The sequence below is a fragment of the Onychostoma macrolepis genome, chromosome 19 (genome assembly GCF_012432095.1).
Source record: "Onychostoma macrolepis isolate SWU-2019 chromosome 19, ASM1243209v1, whole genome shotgun sequence".
Lineage (NCBI taxonomy): Eukaryota > Metazoa > Chordata > Actinopteri > Cypriniformes > Cyprinidae > Onychostoma > Onychostoma macrolepis.
The window spans coordinates 29904267-29921271 of record NC_081173.1 but is presented as its reverse complement, the minus strand read 5'-3'; the positions used below and the strand labels follow the sequence as shown (position 1 = coordinate 29921271).

The 17005-nt window shown below is 35.0% G+C and overlaps 1 long non-coding RNA gene across 2 annotated transcripts; it reads right to left on the bottom strand.

Moving 5' to 3' along the window:
- Positions 1 to 6390: 6390 nt before the first annotated feature.
- On the bottom strand, positions 6391 to 14165 carry LOC131525320 (uncharacterized). Of its 2 annotated transcripts, XR_009267188.1 has the most exons (4): positions 13958 to 14165; positions 11848 to 11984; positions 10345 to 10447; positions 6391 to 9840 (listed from the first exon to the last, which is right to left on the bottom strand). It is a non-coding gene; the product is annotated as an uncharacterized LOC131525320 (long non-coding RNA). The 2 variants fall into 2 exon arrangements; XR_009267187.1 differs by having other exon boundaries at positions 6391 to 10447.
- Between the last annotated feature and the right edge of the window lie 2840 nt (positions 14166 to 17005).

Sequence of the window (17005 nt, the reverse complement as noted above, 5' to 3'; positions counted from 1 at the left end):
ATTGGACTGTCATGCATGCATTCAATTGTCCATTAAAGGGATAGTTCACCCAAAAATGAAAATTCTGTCATCATTTGCTCACACTAGGGCCGATACTTTTCACGCTTTACATGTTACCCTTGGGAGATATTATCAGGAGACATGGGGTTAGCTTTCACTGTTATGCTGATGATACTCAGCTCTATATTTATTCGCGGCCCGGTGAAACACACCAAATTGAGAAACTAACGGAATGCATAGTCGATATAAACTGGATGACGAATAATTTTTTACTGCTAAAAAGTGTTAATTATCGGACCTAAAAACCCCACATGTAATAACCTAGAACATTATCTAACACTTGACGGCTGCTCTGTCAATTCTTCTTCATCAGTCAGGAACCTAGGTTTGCTGTTTGATAGCAATCTTTCATTTGAAGGCCATGTTTCTAGCATCTGTAAAACTGCATTTTTTCATCTCAAAAGCATATCTAAATTGCGACCTATGCTCTCAACGTCAAATGCAGAAATGTTAGTTCATGCGTTTATGACCTCAAGGTTAGACTATTGTAATGCTTTATTGGGTGGTTGTTCTGCACGCTTGATCAACAAACTACAGTTGTTCAAACATCGGATAGATTTTAAAATCTTGTTAATTACTTATAAAGCCCTGAATGGTTTAGCTCCTCAGTACTTGAGCGAGCTCTTATCGCATTATAGTCCTCCACGTCCGCTGCGTTCTCAAAACTCCGGCCGTTTGATAATACCTAGAATATCAAAATCGACTGCGGGCGGCAGATCCTTTTCCTATTTAGCACCCAAACTCTGGAACAGTCTACCTAACACTGTTCGGGAGGCAGACACACTGTCAGTTTAAATCTAGATTAAAGACCCATCTCTTTAGCCTGGCTTACACATAACACATTAATACGCTTCTATTATTCAAATCCGTTAAAGGATTGTTAGGCTGCATTAATTAGATCAACCGAACCGAACACTCCCCATAACACACGATGTACTCGTTACATCGTAAGTAGAATGGCATCTACGCTAATATTTGTCTGTTTCTTTCCTAGTCTGTTTCTCAGTCCGTATCCGATCAGATGGTGGATCAGCACCAAGAGATGATGTCTACAGCCCTGATCGTCAGCGGAGACCAGGACACCCAGATGACCCCCAGAGATATATCCCCAGCGAAAACCTAGATTAAAATACAATAAAACTAAAAATATAACAAAATAACTAAAAATATAATAAAATACCTAACTACATAATACTACTATTGTTAGAACTTGCAACAAAATTAAAATAGAAATATAAAGTTTTGAACTGCGGGTTTCTTCTGGTCAGAGGAGAACTGACCCCCGACTGAGCCTGGTTTCTCCCAAGGTTTTTTTCTCCATTCTGTCTCGGAGGGAGTTTTGGTTCTTTGCCGCTGTCGCCTCTGGCTTGCTCAGTTGGGGACACTTAATTTCTAGCGATTATCGCCGATTTGATTGCACAGATACTATTTAAACTAAACTGAGCTAGACAATGACATCTCTGAATTCAATAATGAAATGCCTTTAACTGAAAATTGAGTGTTTAATCTTATCATTATACATTACTGACACTCTATCCTCCAATTTGATACTGTTAAGTGCTTTGACACAATCTGTATTGTTAAAAGCGCTATATAAATAAAGGTGACTTGACTTGACTTCAAGTAGTTCCAAACCTGTATGAATGCCAAACACAAAGGAAGATATTTTGAAGAAAGTTTGTAACCAGGCTATTTTGGGGCACCATTGACTTCCATAGTAGGAAGAAAAAAAATACTATGGAAGTCAATGGTTCCGTTTCCCACATTCTTCAGAATATCTTCCTTTGTGTTCAGCAGAACAAAGACATTCATACAGGTTTGGAACTACTTGAGGGTGAATAAATGATGACAGGATTTTCATTTTAGGGTGAACTATCCCTTTAACAGCTGAGTTTGTGTAAGAAGCTGCACTACACGTCGCTGTCACTGAGAGTACTTCTTTCTCTGAATAAGTATGAGATGTGTGTGTTGTAGTTTGCATCAGTTTAAGGTTTGAGAACTTGGTTATAGTTATGAATGGATTTGGATGGATTTCTGTGATCTCTCTGTTTCACCCACTGCTGCGCTTCTGGAGGTCCTAAGGAATTTTTATGGCGGTCACAAGCCAAAACCTGAGGAATCAGACTGTTGGTGGGTGAAGGTCAGAAACTGCATTTTGACCAATAGGAAGTCCTGTCCTTCCCGGGCTTTGTACCAAAGGTGGTCGTCTTGCCCTCTAAGAGGTGTTTGGCTATTGTCCTGGCATCCTTATCTGATGGCGTTGGACAGTTTGCTTATGTTAGGCCACCAAGATCCAATCAATATGTAGCAAACCTTTGTCCACTATCGTGGTCAGAGAGTGTGCTGTTCACTACACAGTTTAAATTAGAGGGATGCTGCAGTTAAACAGGTTTGTCAGAAAAGGAAATTAGCACTCGGGAGTTATTTTTCAAATATGTCATTTAAGTTTTTTATATTGTGCTTCAGAATACATTTAATTCATGCAATATGCTTAAAAACAGCCCTTCTGCTCCTGTTAGGATAACTTCAAGACTAAGCAGTAACCTTGAAATTTAGGAAATTGCAGGTTGTTCTCTAATTTTTATCTCTTTTTATGTTCATTTTGATATATTATCAATTGTATTAAATTATGCACTATATTAAATTACGCATAATGTTTTTTTTTTTGGAAACTATAAAGAGACATACAAAATATATAGTTTGATTTTATAGTTTGGACTTCCAGTCTGTCTGGAGTAACATGAAGAAACAGAACAAACTGAGACAGACTAAATCCAGAAGAACTGTGGCAACGTCTCCAAGACGCTTCAAGAAACCTTCCTGCAAAGCTACAGTACTGTTAAACATTTTAGGCACTTGTGTAAAATGAGGATGCTGTCAAAAATGTCATAAATAGATTTTCTTTATCAATTAACTTCTATTAACTAAATTAAATCAACATTTTGTGTGAGCATCCTTTGTGTTTAAAGCAGCTTTTGCCCTCGGTGCACTTGAGCATGAGTTAAATATCACTTCTTTGAAAGATTTATCTTGCAAACTGCTGCAAATATGGTTTCAGTTTCTAACAGTTTCTTTTATTGTAATTCTAAGAAAGGAATCGTCTATTATACATGCATGAGCTTTACAAAAAAGAAGTGAAAGTAATCTGTAAAAAGTAATCTGTCTCTGTCTGTCTTTTCCTTCTCCTTTTTAAATTCTGCTTTCTCGAAGTGATCTCATTCTGTAATATATCAGCTTTGATTGGAGTCGTTAAGGACCTCAGTGAAGACCGCAGGCCTCTAGTTAATATGCATATTGATTGTGATTTTTGTAACACAAGATTCCCCTTTAGGAGGGGAAATATTGATGCGTGAAGCTGAGGAGATGTTATAATGGAGTGTGGGTGATATTATTTTGAGCAATTGTGGAAGTTTCCAGGTTTTGCTTCGGCAAAAAGGGACAAAAACCATGCCCTAGTTTTATTGCTGGGTCTGTGGGTTTTTGTTGAGTCCTGAAAATTTGCCAGAATATTTGTTTTGTCTATATATATATATATATTTGGTTTTAGTTTCATTTTTATTGTTTTTCTATATAGTTTTATTTTTAATTCAGATTTATTACTTCATTTAATTGATTTTGGTACTTAAACTTATTTCATGTAGTTTCAGTTTAGTTGCGAAGGTAACATTTTAGTTTTTAATTAGTTTTTACTTTTACATTTTTCATCTAATTTTTATTGTTTTTACAGTATTTTAATAGCTTTAGCTAACAACACTGCTTTTATTATTTTTTTTATTTAATTTTTCCTGTTATTATTATTAATGAAAGGTGACACAACATAGTATGGACTTAAAGTTTAAGTTTATAATTTTTAGATTCAGATAAAACATTTTTCATCGTATACTGAATACGATGCATTTTTATCTTTTTACTTTTTTCCCCTCTTAAATCTCAGTGACAGCGATTGATACAAGCCTTAGGTTTTGACACTTTTTTTATTCATTTTTGATGTTGCTTTTATTAGATTTGTATTTATTTATAGATGCCTATATACAGTAGGGCATGTTGTCACAATGGTAACTTGCTGTTTATTGGCACTTATGTAAGAAGAATATTTGAACTGAACATTTAAAAAATAAATAAATAATATATATATATATATATATAACATTTACTATTAATTCGTTAGCTAATATTCCTTTTACATCAATCTCAACTTGATAAGTATTCAATGCACAGCTTTTTAAAGTACAGCACGCTTATACTGTATATACAAACTAGTTACTGTTAATTGCTACTGATTCCTGTACAATGAGGTTGCAATCTAACAATGCCCATACTTTGCCATTGTACTGTGTATATTTCCTTCTTTGGCACAAGCTGCCGTGGGTGGTGATAGCGAGAAATGGTAGAGTTTTGTAACATTTCTTCTGCCATTTCATGGTTAATTTCTACAGCATGAAACTCTGAGGTGAAGCTGCCTACAGCAGAAACCACGTTCGAGGTGTGATTGGTGATTCTGAAGAGATAAAATGCGGTTCTTTGCATTTATTCCACGAAAACTGTGTTATTAACGGATAAACTAGTGAAAGTGTTTCCTTTTACTGAGAAGTCATATCAGTATATCAGTATATCTTTCTCATGACCTTGCATTTTGCACCTAGTTACCATCTGAATGTTAATCTACTTTATATAATAAATTGGAACGGATCTAGATATAGTGGTTTTGCTCTTACACTATTTTTCAAGTTCTGTTAAATATACCAGCTTAGTGTGAACTTTTTTAGTGCTGGTTTGTTGCCGTTCACCAGTATAACCAAACTGGTTTACCAAGTTGGTCTTTGTGGTGAAGTTATTGGAGCAGAAGGTTTTGCTGGTTTAGAGGTTTGGAAACGGTTAAGCCGGTTGTCTGTAGTTTAAAATACTAGCATCTAAAACACAACATACACTGGTCTTTTTTACCAGTGAGGAATGGAATAAGAAAGAAATGAGTAAAACCTGTTTATTGGGATTATTTTACTCTTTTCTGAGTCAGCACGTTGTGAAGTTGAGCTTAAACAAAAGGTTTTTCACAGAAATATGTTGTGAAACTACAGATGTGCAGATATAGATATTTTCACATTTATGCTAAGGCCTTTTTCCACAGAAATGAAGTGTGATTGTGTGGGTGTTTTTAGCTTTTTGGTTTCTGAAACTGTGGGTTTTTTTTATTTCTGCCGATCACTGTCACCAAATGTAACTGAAGTCAAGAGTGCAATGCAACCGCCACAAACAGTACTGTTGCAAAAAGGTGAATCAGACCCCAATGCTCCAAAAATAGATTCTTACGCTTTTAAACTGAGCAACTTTAGATTTTCCAGCTTGAGCAAACACTGGCATCAACAAGCAATAATTGATCCGTGACGAGTCACAGAAATGTGGATCGTGCCAAAGAGCCTGTGGTACATGATGTATGTAGAACAGGCCCAAGCGTTAGCCAAAATGTGTGAGTTTTGCTGAGCTAAGCATTTTCTCCAGTGATTGCCACAGTGAAATCTCTCACGTCACTCTCTCGCTGTGCATGAAATGATGACATGCAGATGTGAATTGCAGCATGCATCTTCAAGACAACAGGGTAGAAGGAATAGTTGAACTCATGATGCTCTGCTTAATGAAGAAACGGCTAGGAAGGATGCAAGATTACATGCTTGATGAAGCAGACCTGTGTAGTATTATAGCAAGTTGTTAGCAACATACACTGTTAAAAAAAAAAAAAGAAAAGTGATCATTTTCTGCCACTTTACAGACATTTCCCTTAGCTCTAAAACACAATGAAATGTAAAAGAAAAATCAATACGGAAAATTCCTTCATATTAATAAAGTTCATTGTGCCCTATTGTTATGGATTTTTTTTTTTTTCAGTGTACATTTAAACAAAATTATGCCTTTAAAATGCACATTTGCAGTTTAAATGTGTATAATTTATGTTTTTGTAGAACAAAATGTGAAGGTTTCTTTTCCTTGTATGTATAATAATGAAACCCATTATAAATTGGTTAAAATTGTTACAATTGAAAATAGCTGAGGGAACCAACGGTTAAGGTTTGGCCTACAAATTGACTACATGCTCTGTTAAAATGTTCATGAATGTATTAAAACCTTTAATTTTACAGTTCTTTACTTAAGGAACGTTTCATCAAACGTTTTGAATAGTAACCACTGAAGTAAGACAGAAAGAGCGCGTATTTTCATAGTTCCAGAAAATAATTCGCGGGTAACCATAGCAACAGCAGATCAACCGTTGAGCGCCTGCCATTGGGATCAGTATCTGCCAGGTAGCATCGACAAATCGTAAGTGTTCATTATTCATCATTTTAACAGGTAAGTCTGAGAAATGTAATACTTTTTGTGTAAAACCTCTTTAAGATAATATTTAAGTAACTTTGGGCGTGAAAAGACGATTTGGACTCCGCGAGATGTAACTCCGCCACGAAAATTAGCGAAAAAAGTCGATGTATACATTAACTTAGAGAGTCAGATCGCTATTATTGAAGGTCTGGACAAGACCAGCGTTGGGAAAATACACCATCTTTGCCAAATTTTTGCCAAAACTTTATGCCAAGTTTAGGGAGATTTTCTGCTTTTGGTGGTTTCCCCTCAAATCTATCCACAGAGGACTCTCCCTTCCTGAAACAGCTGCTGGGTAATAGACTTTCAAATTACTTTTACCACAATAACCGTTTCTTTCTTTCTTTGTCACGTTACTGTACAATATATGTATAACGTGAATTATGGAAGACTTCTGAAAAGGTTTGGTGTGCCGTTTTTTCATACAGAATAGGATCTTCTGTTTGTTTGAACGGAACATTACAAGAGTTCTGTAAAGCAACCACAAGATGGCAGTGAAACACTTCTTTCCAGTAATGCCCAGTTTAGTTTACATGTTTTCAGGGCCGCTGCTGGCCAAATGGGTGCCCTAAGCAGGCCCTGCTGAAAAAAACAATAGGACCAGATAGTCAGATTGTGTAGAGGACTCATCTGGTTCCTGAGGTCTTGTCACGATGGCTGACTGGGTGACAAGGTCTTCACTGGGGATCTGTCTCTGGGGTTCATCTAGGTGTCCTGATCTCCGCTGATGTTCAGGGCTGTAGAGGTCATCTCTAGGTGCTGATCCACTGTCTGATCTGGATTCAGACTGGATCCGGGTGACTGCAGTGACCATCTGATCTGGATACGGACTGTATCGGGTGGCTACGGTGATCTCGGAATAAGAAAGAAACAGACTAATGTTAGTGTAGATGCCATTCTTCTTACGATGTAACAAGTACATCGGGTGTTATGGGAAGTGTTTCCGGTTCTGGTTCACCTAATTAATGCAGCCTAACAATCCTTTAACGGATTTGAATAATAGAAGCGTATTAGTGTGTTATGTGTACGCCAGGATAAAGAGATGGGTCTTTAATCTAGATTTAAACTGACAGAGTGTGTCTGCCTCCCGAACAGTGTTAGGTAGATTGTTCCAGAGTTTGGGTGCTAAATAGGAAAAGGATCTGCCGCCCACAGTTGATTTTGATATTCTAGGTATTATGGAATGGCCAGAGTTTTGTTTGACAAGTGTTCTAAGTTATTACATGTGGGGGTTTTAGGTCCGATAATTAACACCTCTGTTTTTTCAGAATTTAGCATTAAGAAATTACTCGTCATCCAGTTTTTTATATCGACTAAAGGAGCAACCGTATCTAAAGTGCTAGAAAAGAGAGAGTCTATAGTTTCTGTTACATCATCAAGTTTTTCTGTGCTGTTGGATATGCTGAGGAACTGAGATAAATCAGAAAGATTATTTACAAAGCAGTCTTTTGTGGTAGAAGTGATGGTTCTACCATATTTGTAACAAGGAGTAGAATTTATAGTTTATAGCTATATGGAGTTTACACAAGGCTAGATAATGATCTGAGATATCATCACTTTGCTGCAGAATTTCAATATCATTAACATCAATTCCATGTGACTATTAAATCTAGAGTATGATTTCAACAATGAGTAGGTCCTGACACGTGTTGTTTAACACCAATAGAGTTCAGAATGTCTATGAATGCTGATCCTAATGCATCTTTTTCATTATCAACATGGATATTAAAATCACCAACATTTAAGACTTTATCTGCAGCCAGCACTAACTCTGATAGAAAATCAGCAAATTCTTTAATAAAGTCTGCATGGTGCCCTGGTGGCCTGTATACAGTAGCCAGTACAAATATCAAAGGGGATTTATCATTAACACTTGTTTCTCTAGATAATGTTATATGAAGCACCATTACTTCAAAGAAGTTATACTTAAAGCCTGCCCTTTGAGAAATACTGAGAATATTGCTATAAATTGTAGCAACACCTCCCCCTTTGCCTTTTGGACACGGTTCATTTTTCAACAGTAATCTTGAGGGATAGACTCATTTAAAATAATGTATTCATCTGGTTTTAGCCAGGTTTCTGTCAAACAAAGCACATCTAGGTTATGATCAGTGATCATATCATTTAGAAAAAGCGCTTTCGTAGAAAGGGACCTGATATTCAGTAAGCCAAGTTTTATCATTTGTTTGTCTTCTATGTGCTGAATTAACTGACTTCTGTGACGTGAGGCGGCTAGCAGACGGTCGGTTTAGCCAGTCTGTCTGCTTCCTGACCTGGGCCCCAGTTAGTCAAGTATACAAACTCTGAGACTATGTGCCATGTTTCTAGAGAGAAGAGTTAAGAAGTTAATACAGATTTTGTCTGTATTAACAGGTCAGGTCTGCCCCACTACAGAAAGCCATTTTTTTAATGGTTAAAAGTTGATGGTTTGTAATTTTTGTAATGGTATTTGTGATTTGTTTGTGATTCATTTGTGATGGTATTAGAATTTTCTGTGATGGTTCTGTTGTTTTTTTTTCAGCAGGGTTGCCTCATTGTTTTTATATAATGTATATATTAAGTCATTTTAAAGGCTGTTGTTGGCTTAGGTTTGTTTTTATAACCACAAAAATATTATCTTAATACTTCTTTGTAAATTATTGTTTGAAGGAACAAAACCTTGGTTAATTTGCGGTTACCATGGCTACAAAAACCATGTTATTTATTTATTTATTACTGTTAAAACCATGGCTAACTTTCGTAAGTGAACATGGAAACTCGGAGAGAATATTAGATGCGTTGGTGGTGGTGAAATTATTACCGACATTTATTAGGCTATAATAAGTCAGTTCGAATTTCTATTTGCTTTTCGTGAAATATTGTTAGTTTTGATGCCTTTTGCAAGACATTGCATTGTTTCATACATTTTTTATCTTCAGAAAGATATTTTTTCCTCACCATATTTCATGAGAACTGTGACTTGCTTAATAATGTGGAACAACCTCTTTAAGTAGGGTTTCCATTCACCTCAGAATAACTGGCAAACTATTGAACAAACCTGTCTGAGATTGATACCAGTTAACTAAAAAGATGTGAAAAACAACACAAACAAAAATCTGACTCTTTATTGTACCAAAATCCTACTGATATATCACTTGCATAATAATTTGGAACGCAGTGTAAAACTTATTAACACCCAAAAAAGTTCCACAGGATAATGAATGCAGCCTACCTGAAAGTGACGCAGGGCTTCGTTTTCATCTTTTTTTCTTGGCGTTGTCTTTTCACGGGCATAGTTGTCCATCAGTTATGATAATTTGCGGTCGTGGATGCGGATGTGGGAATAGCGCATCAAGTTTTTTTTTTTTTTTTTTTTAGCAACTGGGATGGTGCCCCCTTTTGGAGTTGGTTCCCTATGCAAACTGCATGCGTACTCTGCATATAGGGAGCGGCGGTACTGCATGTTTTAAACACAATTACTTATTATAGCCTAATTTGTGACCCTGGACCACCAAAACAGTCTTAAGTATCAATTTTTCAAAATTGAGATTTATACATCATCTGAAAGCTGAATAAATAAGCTTTGCATTAGAATTGTATTAGAGATACAACTATTTAAAAATCTGGAATCTGAGGGTGCAAAAAAATTAAAATATTGAGAAAATCACCTTTAAAGTTGTCCAAATGAAGTTCTTAGCAATGCATACAACTAATCAAAAATTAACTTTTGATATATTTACGGTAAGAAATTTACAAAATATCTTCATGGAACATGACCTTTATTTAATATCCTAGTGATTTTTGGCATAAAAGAAAAATCTATAATTTTGACCCATACAATGTATTTTTGGTTATTGCTACAAATATACCCCAGCGACTTAAGACAGGTTTTGTGCTCCAGGGTCACATTTGTAAAGTAAGGCATGACAGTGATTTTACCTTTTTGTTGGTCCTGGAACAATATTCTTGCCAAAAAATAGTAACTTCAGGTTGTGATGTATGCTGGTTCTTACCACTAGGTGGTGCCCTGTATTCAAGTATACTGTGGAGTCAGAGAATAGAACATGATGATCAGAATAAGAAATACACTCGGGTGAACAGTTCTTGTGTGTCGTGTCTTTACTGATATCTTTGGACTCTTAATCTAGTAAGCCTAAACACGAGTTACCAACAGATATCACACAAGGGACAGTTCACCCAAAAATGAAAACAAACAGTTGATGGTAGCCATTGACTTCAGTAGCTTAATATGGAGAAAGAAAGAAAAATACTATGGATACCAGCAACTGTTTGGTTACCAACATTCTTCAAAATATCTTTGTGTTGAACAGAAGAAAGAAACTCATAGAGTTTGGAACAACCTGAGGGTGAGTAAATGCTGATAAAATTTTTAATTTTTGGGTGAACTATCCCTTTAAACAAGTTAAACTTGAAACCTAACTCTAAAATCTGACTGCCTGATAGCAATGTTTCACCAACACAGATGCTGTTCATGAAGGAACGTTTCCTTGGGTTGGTACCAAGCCTCCTCTCCTCTCTTTTTTGGAGGTTGTGTTCTGTTAGAGAGCCATGGGCGTTCTTCAATATTTAATCAAGGGTGTGTTTGAAGATCTGTCTGTGTGTGAGAGCAGTAACTGGAGAGGAGAAGGTTTAAGATGAAAGACTTTCTTCACTCTCTTTTCTCACTTTCACATGCAGACGCTCTTCTGTGGACTCACACTCATCTCAGCATCAGACGGGACGCCCGCAATCCGTCCGCTGACCGTCTGAGGCATGTTTCATCTGAAACACCAGCACTTTCTCAATCTAGTAAGCTCTGTGATTGGCTGACTTTACGCAGCTTCCAAGAAAGCTCACAGGGTTTTTCTCCAGTCTGTTTGGAAAAGTTGTGTTTACTGAGGATGAACTCTTTCAAGGATGAAATCATCGCTGGATTTACCAAAGTTTGCGAGTTTAGTGACATCAAATCTTTGAAAGATATTCCGAGTTTTGTTCTGAAGCATTGGCAAGTTAACAAGATACAGAACTGTACGTATATATATATATATATGTGTGTGTGTATGTGTGTGTGGCCTTTCTCAAATCAGGCTGTTATATAGGACACACACACACACACACACACACACATATATGTGTGTGTATATGTTTGTTTGTTTGTTTGTGTGTGTGTGTATACCCTATATACAGTATATATATGTATCTATCTATCTATCTATCTATCTATCAATCATGTGTGTGTATGTGTATATATATGTATATGTATATAGATGATTCCTATATAATAGTTTTACAGTTAGTTTTGTTAAATGCCACTTTTTATTATAAACATTTACAATAAGATACATTTTAACTGTAAAAGTATGTCATTTTAAAATCATATATGTATACATATATAATCTAAAAGAACATGATAAATATAGTGCACATTTTTGCACATCAGACCTGCCCTGAGTGAGATGAGAGCTGTCCGACTCCGGTGCAGGGAAGACAAGATGTCTCGGATTAAGCGATTGAGGTGTTCTGTTGTTGGATGTAGTGATGAATATAGCAGTCGTCATTTTCTCCTGACATCTGAGCTGCTGAAGACACAGAGGATTAACGTTACTTTCGTTTTGAAGTGAATGCGGTGATCCCCGATCTACATAAATATGTCTATGTTTGCGCGAATCATTCGTGATCCAGCTTCACCTTCAGAAGAAGTGAGTATTAGGGTTTTTTATGAATCTTTGCAAATTGCCTTTCCTAATAATGTGCTAGTTAGCCAGTTTCGCAGCTAAAGTAAACAGTACTGCTGGTCACCCCACGGAAGAGAGGGGCGGGGTCAGCAGAGCTCATTAGCATTTAAAGCAATATGGAGTAGAATGGCTTGATTAAAACAGAGCTGATGTAAAGGTGTTTTTTTTTACACTACCAATGAGAAATTTTTATCCAAAGTATGTTATAGACTTCATTAAGACCCTAAAGAATCATATCAACTTGTGAAAAATGGGCATCCGATGACCCCTTTAAAATCAAATAAAACGATATCTGGAATATTATAGTCGAAGACAAAATGATGGATTAAATATATACTACACATTAAAAAATAATGTTTCCTTTATTCAAGTTTAAAATGTTAACCTAATGTTCTTTTCCAGGTCTGTTTGTCAACTTGCGCAGTTAGTTAACCATTATACCGGTTTTACTTCAGCATTAGTGTACTGTGGTGTTTTCTAGCGTAGTTTCTGTCCTCTGGGACTCTGAACACATTAAACAGACCTGCGGCATCACACACTTCACCGAGCATCAGATCACATGACATCAGCGCTGAGAGGAAAGGACTGGTGTGTAAATACTTCAACGCAGGGATTAACAGAAAATTCACAGAGTATTTTTAATCATGATAAGCCTTTCTAAGAATAGATTCTCAGTGTTTGAACGCAGCAGAACATCACAACAGACACAGAAAAACACAGACGTGTCTCCCAGAGGGACACTGATAACACTCACAAATACGTTCATCATCAGATGAGTGCACATTCTATCAAAAATTAATTTTTCAACTGTAATTTGTTTACCACAAACAGCACCAAAACAGAAATGCAAAAAAATATGATTGTTTCCCAAAGAATCCTAATGGGATCAAATAAAAATCCTCTAAAATTATTTTATGATGAGATATATTTTATATAAATACAATATAGAGATTTTTTCCACATGTTTAATATAATGAAGCAATATTTTAATATAAACAATGATTTTAGTATACTAAAAAAATGTTGTGTTTTTGTCTTGAGATTTTTAAAAAAAATTTTTATTATAGTTTTATATTTTCATTTTAATGATAGTTTTATTATATTTTGGGTTCTGTCATGTTTTATTAGTTTCTATTTTTATATTTTCAGTTTTTATTTTAATGAGACAGTTTTAGTATTTTTATATTATTTTATATTTATTATAGTTTTAGTATTAATTTTTATTTTAATTAAGTTTTAGTCATTTTTATTATTTTTTATCATAGTTTTTATTTTTATATTTTCATTTTAGTTTTAGTAATTTGTGTTTTCTTATTTTTGTTATAGTTTTTAGATTTTCATTTCTAATAATATAGTTTTAGTAATTTTTGTGTTTTGTCTTTTGTTGTTTTATTATATTTTCAGTTTTCACTATAATAAAGTTTTAGTAATTTTTATTTTATTTTTTACTATAGTTTTCATTTTATATTGTCAGCTTTTTAAATTATAAAGTTGTATTTTTTTTCTTTGTAATTTTTTTAATTTTTATTTTTTAGATTTTCATTTCTAACTATATAGTTTTAGTAATTTTTTGGTTTTGTCTTTTTATTGTTTTTATTTTTAGATTTTCAGTTTTTATTTTAATGATAAAAGTTTTTTTGTCATTTTTATTAGTTTTTTTATGGTCATATATTTCTTATTTTATATATTTTTATTTGAGTTTTAGTTGTTTTAGTACATTTGTAAAGGTTTTAGTTAAATACAACCCTGGTCACATCTGAATGCAAGTTTGCAGTGGATTGTGGGGGAAAACCAACGACATGAGGAAGCTTTTTGACCTGGACATGAAAGCTGAAGATCAAGTTCAACCTCCACGTATCCCAATGGTAACGCTTCTTTTTCCAGAATTCCTTTTTAGATTCTTAGAGGACTTTTATTCCCTCTCCATCATGATCCTTTATATTCCAAATGATCACAGAGCGTCCACTGGAATCCAGTTAATCGCTGTCTCTCTCTCTCTCTCTGCAGATCCTCGAGACTGAACACCTGCTTCCCTCTGTGTTCTTCATGTCATCCAACACCTCGGCGTTACACCTGAAATTAGAGCACACACAGACATACCCACAACACACACACACACACACACACACACACACACACACACCAGCCCCAGTCAACTCCACCGGGACGAGCCATTAGGTACCTCTAACACACACACACTCACTCTGGTGTCCTCCAGGCATTTGCTCCATTCAGCCGTGTAGAGGTGATCTTTCATTTTGACAGATCATCAGCTTTTCTTTCATGCGAGATGTGGAGATACTGGTTTGCCGAGCGCGACCGTTCGCGTTTAACGTCTTCATACAGTGAGAAGCAGGCCTCGGCTTTAGATCAGCTCATGGATCGTGAACGCTTTGCTTATTCCGAAAGCGTCCTGGAGGTTTCAGCTGCGACGCTGTTTCTGTCCCATCATGTGAGCAGCGCGGACGCCTGCCAACCTGCTAATGGATAACAACCCCAGGCGTCCGTCCGTCTGCCTGCCCGTCATCAAATACATGCCAGAGCACCCAAACAATCTGTGTCAAATCACAGACCTGCTTCTGACCTTGTTACTGACAAAATCTAGTGATAACTCCATTACATGATGCTCGAAAACGCTTGATGTGTTTCGTATGGAATCAAGGATCATGAATAACAGTCTTAAGAGACAAACAGCCGGATCAATGCTTTAACACAGCGTACTGTCCCAAGAAGCACCACAGAGCTGAGGATCAAACCAGTTCTATTGATGTGAACCTCTGGACATTGATATTGATTTCACACGGATTCATTTATTCAGACATGTGGGTCATAGTAGACATGCTGCAGATCTGTGTCCCTTTCAGTGTGCAATAAGACAGTCGTTTTGGTGCATAGTTCATGTTTATTCAAATATAAAATTGATCCACTGATCATTTAGATGTGACAGTGTGTATATAAAATTATAGAAATAATATAAATACTTTTATTTTCCATATAAAATTCAATTTTCTGCAAAAATGTATCCACTGATCGTTTAAAAGATGTGGCTGGATTTTTACTCATTAAAGAAATAAAGTACGTGTGTGTGTAAAAAAAATGTTTTATTTTTAAATAATATTTTCTGCTGAAATTGTTTTGGGTTCTTTTTAACACACCTATATTGTTAATATGAGTAAATTTAACTGAATTGTCAACCTTGCATTCAGAACTTAAATATATTCCGGAAAAAAAGTATCAAATATATCTATAAAATAAACACAATATTAGTTTGAACAGAATCATAATCATAAAAATTTCCATATAAAATATTTTCTGCTGAAATAGTTTTGGGTTCAATTTTTAAATATTAAAAATTTAATTGAAAATGTTAACCTTGCATTCGTAACTTAACTTTCAAGATCAGAAATGAAATGCAATAAAATTCTCCATAATTGTGAACTTGGGTGTAGAAGAAGCTGGTCAGTAAGAGGTTAAACGATTCTGTGCGTCTCATTGATCTGGACCAGCTGGGAAAAATCGTTTTTGGCTGGGCTGTGTCTCCTAGAAAACACAGGGTAAGAATTATATAAAATGGGCTATTTTGGGCCACCAAATCAGTAAATTACAGCACAAAATAATAATTACAAAGACGCACCAATCAGTGGATTATAAGTGCTAAAGTTCCAGAGCAAAGGAGCAATGAAAGATGTGCCATCTTTGTTTTTATCAGCATAGATGCTTTTTGTATTTTGACAGTATTTGGCACATTTATGAATAGGCTATTATGCTACTATTTATGCTAAATGAAATGCTAACATGACATCTTTTCAGTTGGAAAAAAGATTCATGCATTAATTATTTTGTTCTTTTATTATTGCTAAATAACTTGTAACTTATTAAATATCATTAGTCTCTATTATTTATAATTAGCATTACATGAAAACAGTACTACTCTGGAGCGATATCAAGATTGACACCCTGAGATGCCAATTACTTCTGAAATGTTAACATTTAGAAACAACATAAGCTAAACATCTAAACGCAAGGTTTCATGTGATGGGAAAAATGCTGAGATCTGCTAAATAACATCATTAGTTATGAAAACTTTTATCTCCCACATCAGCTAAAATGGCCCACTTTATGACCTCTTGAGGCTATATATGTATTTATGGTTGCTTTTTTAATTTCTCAAATATATATTGAAACCATGCAAGAATGGATCATAATTACAACAATTATATGAACAATACACAGATACTCACATGCCTTCATGTCCATTTTATATTCAGTAAAAATGGTGCATAAAATGATCATTTAAAATAGTAATGAGGAATGCCACATGCTAATCTCAGAAAAGGTTGTTTGGAATATTATGTAATTGATTATGTAATCAGATTCCAAAAATTAAGTACTTGTAATTAGATTACATTTTAAAATGCTTGTAATCAGACTACACTTACTTTTTTACTGATTACATGATATTATTCACATATATTATTATAATAAATTATTAGTCATTTATTCATATTCTTACAAAATTTTCTGAAAATGTACTAAAAATGTAAGTGTTTTCTCAACATTTCAAGATTAATTTTTATTTGAATTATCACTCTGTAGGTTATGTATTTATACGTCTGGAAGGCTTTTGTCTTCCAAACACATTAAAATGCACAAATTCACAAACTTATTTGTCATCTGAACATCTTTCACCTAATATATTTAGGCCTACTTGAAGTAGACCTGAGATTTAAAAATAAATATTTTAAAAATGAAGTATCACATTTGCATGTTTTTTTGGTTCTCTGATGTGGTCACATGCAGGTAAACAAATAAAATATTTCATTTTTAATAACCCCCTTCAGTTCCTTCACACACCCCAGTCTGGG